This window comes from Salvia hispanica, chromosome 4 (genome assembly GCF_029641045.1).
Source record: "Salvia hispanica isolate PSC_SH4W2 chromosome 4, Shi_PSC_v1, whole genome shotgun sequence".
NCBI classification, from domain to species: domain Eukaryota; kingdom Viridiplantae; phylum Streptophyta; class Magnoliopsida; order Lamiales; family Lamiaceae; genus Salvia; species Salvia hispanica.
Genome location: NC_142695.1, coordinates 56,626,532 through 56,634,314, shown reverse-complemented (window position 1 = coordinate 56,634,314; position 7,783 = coordinate 56,626,532). Strand labels below are relative to the sequence as shown.

At 34.5% G+C, this 7,783-nt stretch overlaps 1 pseudogene; it reads right to left on the bottom strand.

The window, feature by feature from the left end:
- Positions 1–1,568: 1,568 nt before the first annotated feature.
- On the bottom strand, positions 1,569–2,765 carry LOC148929625 (uncharacterized; annotated as a pseudogene).
- Between the last annotated feature and the right edge of the window lie 5,018 nt (positions 2,766–7,783).

Here is a 7,783-nt window from a genome sequence, read left to right as displayed (position 1 = left end):
GAGAGTTGAGGTTTTGAGTGAGGTCTTTGACCTAATCGAGCTTTTGGGAGTTAGGGGTTTTAGGATTAGAAGGGGACTTCAATCCTAGCACCTAAGCTGCAGGTTTCTCACCTCGGGAAGGGATTTAATCTATAATTGTGGTCGACTTAGTAATTCTAAAAACACCAAAAGGTAGGGCAATTTGATTGAATAAAAGCTTGGAATTGTGCATCGGATCCTTGAGTTCTACAATTTTCTCCATATTATCTTTTCACTCCGTGTTTACTTGTGTAAATTTTTTTATTTGTTCATTAAATGCTTTCGTAATGTTAGAAAACAACCAAACCTTTCATGATTCTCTAGATAGTAGTCAACATTTGTTCGTGGTAGTTAAGTTGATACAAATTTGTCTTTGTGGGATACGATACTCTTGCTTGCTAATTGCTACAATGTCTCCGTACACTTGCGGGTACTACTTGTGTTAAAATAAGTCGAGTCAAGTTTTTGGCGCCGTCGCCGGGGACAATTTTGTGTCGTTAGAGCTTAATATCGTGATAATAATTGAGATTACTAGTCTAGATATTATTTGCTTTATTTTTATTTTTATTTTTATTTTTGAGTTTTCAAATCTTTGTGTTTCCTTAGGCAGGTTGTATGCACACGCGTTCTAAAGGCCCACCTTTAGAGCCAATCGATCTTGAGATCGAAGCATCCAACTGAAAGAAGAACGCACAGAGGAGGTTAAACCAAAGGATTCGGGTATCTTCACCCGGTCATAGGCGTCTACCTTCTCCTATCCAGAGAACTCCAGTACCTAGTCCATCTCCACTTCCGTCACCCATACAATACGAGCCACGGTCTCCAATCCTAATGGCTGACGAGGAGAACAACAATTTTGAAGACAACGAGGAGAATAAATCAATGAGAATCCTACTCCGTGAGTAGATGGTCAACATGCAGAGGCAGTTCGATGAGCAGAGCGCGGGACCACCAATTCAGTCCGTGCAGAATCTGTATGCATATAGACGAGTTGCTAATCCACCAATTAATAAAGCCGGGATTGCGGCCAACAGCTTTTAGTTATAGCCGGGATTGATAAACAGGGCAGAATCACATGCATTTGGTGGAACTGGCTCGGAAGATGCCAACAAGCACTTGACCAAGTTCATACGAATCAGAAACATGGTGAAGGCTAATGTGGTCTCCGATGATCAGAATCGCCTCAGATTGTTCCCTTTTTCTTTGAAGGATGACGCTAGGGATTGGTACGATAGCATGGATCCCAACTCGGTCAAGACTTGGGATGCAATGGTTGAGCTCTTCTTGGATAAATACTACCCACCGAGCGAGGTACTAAAGCGCCAAGCTGAAGTCATCTCTTATGCAATGCATCCTCAAGAGAATATTCACGAGGCATGGAAGAGATTCAAACACCTGATGAAGAGATGCTCAAATCACGGATTAAGCCCAGGTCAAAAGATCGTAACTTTCCATAAAGGAGTGTCGCTACCTCAGCAAGTGATTAGTTCCTGTCAGTAAGGATGCATATACAAGAAAAGGCAGATTTCGAACATAGCTAGTAATTTATACTATAATCTTACGTTTTTGGATTGTATTTCAGATTTGCTCAACCTCCTAGCTGAACTAAATTTTATAACTACTTTTCTCTTTCCCATAGCCGAAGATGGACTCCTAGCAGATTTCTTGGCAGGAGTCGAAGTTGGAGATGCGTGCTTCTTCGTATCGCTAAATTTACTTTGCAGAACTGAAATAGCTTCGGACTCTTTGTCCACAAGCGTGATCCTTTTTGGTACTCTCGTAGCTCTTGCACGCCCAGTGAGTGTGGAGTCTTCGTTGGTGGAAGATAACAAAGTTCCAAAGTCCTTCCCCTGAGCATTTTCTTCTTCATCAGAAGCTTCCAATTCCTCTTCCTCAGCATTTTCCTCTTCACATTCCTCTTCCCGAATCTGTTTCTCTCCCACGGCTATATCGCCATTTCCCCTGTCCAAATCAAGCGAACGATCCTCATCTTTAGAGCCACCACAAGATTCAGAATCTTCTTCGACCTTTTCCTCCTCACGAGGTTGATCAATAACCCCGTCATTGTTAGCCTTACTTTTACCATCCTCACATAATCCATTATTCACATTCGACTGATTTCGCCATTCTCTTCACACGTCGTACTTTCTCGCATACCCTTTTCACTTTTACCATCCTCAAATAATCCATTATTCACATTCGACTGATTTTGCCCATTCTCCTCACACGTATTACTTTCTCGCATAGCCTTTTCACTCCCATCCATAAAGATCAACAAAGCCTTCTTTTTCGCCAGAGAAAATTCTCTAGCTTTGCGCGTCTCAGCAACAGCTTGCTTGTACACACAATAGGGGCAATAGAAGCGCCCGGCATCATCTAACCTAGCCGGACCGCCCAAACACCGCTCATGAACAGCCAAAGGACAGCCGATTTCATTGCAAAGCAGCACATTCCCACCTTTATCACATTTTATGCACAAATGCCTCTCCGACCAATCCACTTCAACCGAAACACCACCTTCTTCTGCCCGCACTCGACCACAGCTCTGTGCATTTCGATATTACAGCAATTAGACATACAATTAATCTGTCAAACACCTTCACAAAGCAATGATCTAGTATAACAGCAGCAAATTCTTCAACCACACAGCAATTGAAATCAACCACAAGGGGGAAAAAAGGCTATTTTCAATGTTTTTAAGGGTAAAATGAAATGTATAGAAACATTAAAACAGGGTAAGCTATCATTTTCCCCAAATTTGTAGTAGTAAACTTTCAAAACTCAAAACTCAAAACACAATAAACACTAACTAAATACAGATTTTTAACTCTCTGATTCAACCTAAATGCAACGATTTAAGCAGCAAAACATGAATGAAACAGTAATCCATTCCAACAGCCAAATGCTACTAAAATGATGCAACAATCAGAACTTATTTTGATGAACTGAAACAACATGATTAAAATAAATGTCTACCAAAAATCAGAAACGCCACGGCATTTGCAATTTTAACGGTGAAATTGAACAAACAGAGTAACGAATACGCACAAATTCACGCGGCAAAATCAAATTTCATGGATTTGTAAATGCTAAATTGCTGTAAAAATGAGAAGTTGTACCGGCGGCGAAGGAAATTCCAGCTAGAAGAAAAGGCTATTTAGCTACAATTACTGTATGTAAAAAACTAAAATCAATGTGGCAAATTTTAAATTTAGGGTTTTTCATAGTCAAAGGATACCGATTTGTGGGTTATTAATTGTATGTACATATATATTAATTTAAGATGGTGATCAATTGAGATTTTTTTAGTCTAATGGAGTAATTGAGATGCATTATTTTATTGAATGAATGTCCAAAATTTGTCATATGGAAGATATTTTTAAATTAATTAATTATAAAATAGCAGAATGATAGTTTCATGGTACTTCAATAAATACTTTTTTTTTAAATTTAAATTTAAATTTTTTTTAAATTTTTATATATATATTTTTTATTTTTTTTGTCAACATATACAATTCATGTAGGGGAGGGAATTCAGTCAGTTCGGTTCCGATCGTACTGATTAGTCAGTTAACCGACTCCCATTTTTTTTGAAACCCAGAACCGAAACCGAACCCTTTGTCGGTTAGATTCCCTATATATATATATAAAAGTTAATTGGATATTCACAAAATCTCACATTAACACTTTATACACCATGACACTTATTAGAAATTGACTACTCACCCCTTAAAAAGCCTCATAAGGGGGAGGGTTATCCACACTTATATAGGTGAGCTAGGATCATCACCAAGTCGATGTGGGACAAGATTATGACCAAAATGATAAAATAGTCATATGTTAAGGACCACATTTGGCCCTTACTCAAAAATTTATTCCATCTTTCGAAGAAGAATAGTCCGCTGCGCGTTGACGAAGACTCAAACTTTGATTTCACATTTATAATACTTAAATAATAGTACTCTCTTCGTCCGATTTGTAGCTAGTCGCGTTCTTTTTTGGGTTGTTTTCCATATAGTCGAATCATATCTTTTTTTTAGGCAAAACGCAACATATCTCCTCTCTTTTACTTTGTTCGTTTTTCATTTCTTTACGTACTTTATTAAATTATTATACTTTACTTTCTCTCTATTTAACTCAATTAACATAATTTTCTTAAATCTCTTACCATAAAATTGTCTCTCTTTACTATATAGAGGGACAAATGAAGTAGCATGTAGTATCTTGTAGCAGAAGGGCAGTGAAAATCTATTGAATTTTTTTTTTATTAATAGCTAGGCAATTCTGTTGAGGTACATTAGAATAAAATTAGGCTTGTGAGATAATAAGAAACAAAAGATTAGGATAAGATTAGACTTGTAAATCATTAATGTACAAATCGGATTCCGATCAAATAGTAAGAAAATTATCCTTCAAAATCTTAATCTCGAAATTTAGAAAAATTCAGCCTCCGTTTGGATTTTCCGGCATGTACCCCCAACTCCCTAAATTTAATTATATTGATAAATTAAATATTTATCAAAAAAGTTATCATAAGAATAATTTATGTTTTTATTTTAGTTAAACTAAATAGAAGATGGATTGTCGAAATATTAGGATTTATGTTTAATATTTTAGTTAAACATCTTCTATTATTTTTATATTAACCTAATTGAGAAATTAGGATTTATTTTAGTTTAACTAAAATATTTTACTTCTTTAATAATTTATGTTTTTATTTTAGTTTGATAAGTATTTTAATTTATCAATCTAATTAAATTTACAATATTTATGGATTAAATGAAAATAATATTTTAATATAAAAGAAACATAGTACATAGTACTCCCTCCGTCCCACATTTGTAGTAATATTTTTAGTTATGGCACGGGTTTTAAGGAATTGGTGGAGTGTGTAATTAATGAAGTGAGAGGTGAAGTGTGTAATAAATGAAATGAGATAGTGGAGTGAGATGATGGAGTGTGTAATAAATGAAGTGAGTTGGTTGAAAGTGAGTCCCCTCTTTGATTTTTTGGTTTTTTCTTTTTGTTTTGATTTATTTTAATATAGATAATAGCATTTGGGTGTAATTTTAGTGAATAATGAAGTAAAATTTTATGTGCAAATATGGTAAATTCTAAATGTTACTCCAAATGTGGGACGGACTTTTATGGCAAATTGTTACTCTAAATCTGGGACGGAGGGAGTAATAAAAATGAGAAAGACTAAAAAACCCTTGGAACTACATTTAGGTTAGAAGTGAGGGGAAAAGAGTATAAAAGACTCAAAATAGTGAAAAGGGTCTGAAATGATATTATACCCATACGTAGAGGCTTACAATGCATTTTTTTAAACATGGATACCTCTAGCGTTCGACTTATCATACGTAGATGCCAATTTTGTAGTTCATTCTATATAAAAAAAAAGAAAGGTGTTCTCCATATTTGAAATTAGAAAGTAAATAATAGAAGCATAAATGAAGGTAAATGCAAATATTGGGCTTCAGATTTTTGTAAGTGTGATTCCTGCCCCTTTTTAAAGCCCATATCTTATCGGGCCAAGCCCATAATAGCTGAAGGTTTGCTAGAGATCGGCCCCAATCAAATTTTGTTAGCTACTTGCCATTAATTAACTCTTTTTGTGTTAATTAAATCTAATTATTTCCTTCCTTTCGCTTATATTCAAAAAAAAATTTATTTATATATATGATCTACTTTTCCATTTATTTTACTTTATTCTCTTCTCGTTAACTCACAGACCAATACTATATAAAATCACGTACCCAAAAGCAATTGTATTATTTCTAATGGAATGGATGAAGTATTACTCCCTTCATCCCACTCAAGCTGTCCATTTTTTACTTGGAAATAATTAAGTCTCTTCCTCTTCACGTCTCATTAAAATATTCAACTACTCTTTTCTCTTTATTTTCTCCACCAAACAACTCCTCCTAAAATCCTATGTCACTCAAGAATATAGACATCGGTTAATTGTAAAAATGCACGGTTTGATAGATTTATTTTCCTGTTTAACGTAAAACAAGTTTTTGAAGACTTGAGCCGACGACGACCCAACCTCATTTGCCCTGTTGATCACGTAAAAGGCAGTGTTGAAATAGTTTTCCCAGAATTTCGTCAATATGTATAAATATCTTATAACAATCCAAAATCATGATGTCGTAGTTGATACATAAGTATTGTTCGCATAATTTTAAACAAAAAAAAAAAAAATGTTATGGACGGCAAAATTTTAGATGAATTTTATAGCCATAAGTATCAAACTATTTATATCGATCTCTGAGCCAGTCAAAAACCCAAAACTCATCCATGCTAGATCTTCACTACTTATGTTTCTCATATTTTCGAGCGCAGTTTTGTTTTTGGGACATTTCAATAAGCACTACAGAAAAAGTAGTATTCCATCCATTCCATAATAAAGGAAATTTGTCGCTATTTTGATATATTTCATAATAGTGGAGTCATTTCCTTTTTGATAAATATCTACACATTTCTTCTCACTTTCTTTACTTTGTTTTACTTCATTCTCTCTTCCTCTCTCCACCTTTTTTATTTCTTACTTTATTCTTTCAACTCACTTAACATAATTTTTCTTAAACCGCGTGCCGAAAAGAAATGTCTCCGCTGCCGCGGAACAGAGAGATAATTTTTAAGGGCACAAAAATTGAGAAGCAATTTGAAATTTTTTAAAAGAAATAATAGTTTAGGATGCAAAATAAAGCGTATCTAATTTAAGGACAAATTAACTTAATTTTTTACTTTTTTAGGGCATTTCCATTTGCATTTTCTAATTTTAGCTGTGACACCAATAATAAGGACAATTTCTTAAGCATTGGTCGTATATTTAAAAACCCAAATTAACGTCCTTAGCGTCCTTAATCCTTAACAGATTTGTGAATCTAACACAAATATTATAAACGCTACACAACAATATTACAAACACTACACAGCAATCTATAGATTGCTGTATAGTGGTCGGATATTGCTGTTCAAGAAAAATTGCTGTATAAAGACCAGCATATTGCTGCCCGTCTTTTTTCAGATTTTTTTTTGCCACGTGGCAAAATGGTGGTGTGGTGTTATTTTAAGGGGTGGTGGCACCCTAACATGCCCCTCTAACTAAAACCACACACACTATATATATATATATATATATATATATATATATATATATATATAGAGTCCTATTATCCACAAATCCACTCTTAAAGACCGAACCACCGAACCGTACCAAATTAGGGCTTTTAGATCTAGTTTTTTATGGATAAAATACAGAAATTTATAATTTATTTTCGCCTTCATCACGAGCCTATTTTAATTCATCCGAAGGTAAATAAGTCATACTAACATGTTACGAAGATTTAACTTTGTTCCAGAATGTATTACTTCATTCTAGTAGGTTTTTACTTCATTCTAGTGAGTTTTTACTTCATTCCAGTAGGTTTTTACTTCATTTCAGTACGTAAATGTGGTTTCGCCGTTGCGTGTCGGTCTTTCTCTCTACAATATCTATCACCAACGCCATGGAGCTAATATAGTTTAATAAACACATTGAATAATGTAATTAATTGTTGGAATGAAGTATGTGTAGAAGCATTTGAAGTACAGAATGAAGTAATAAACCTATATAATGAAGTAACATGTGCTAGTAATGAAGAAGAAAAAAATTTCGCAGCAACACATCTCATCAAAAAAACTAGATCTAATGCTTGTCGGTCTTTCTCTCTACAATATCTATCACCAACGCCATGGCGCTAATATGGTTTAATAA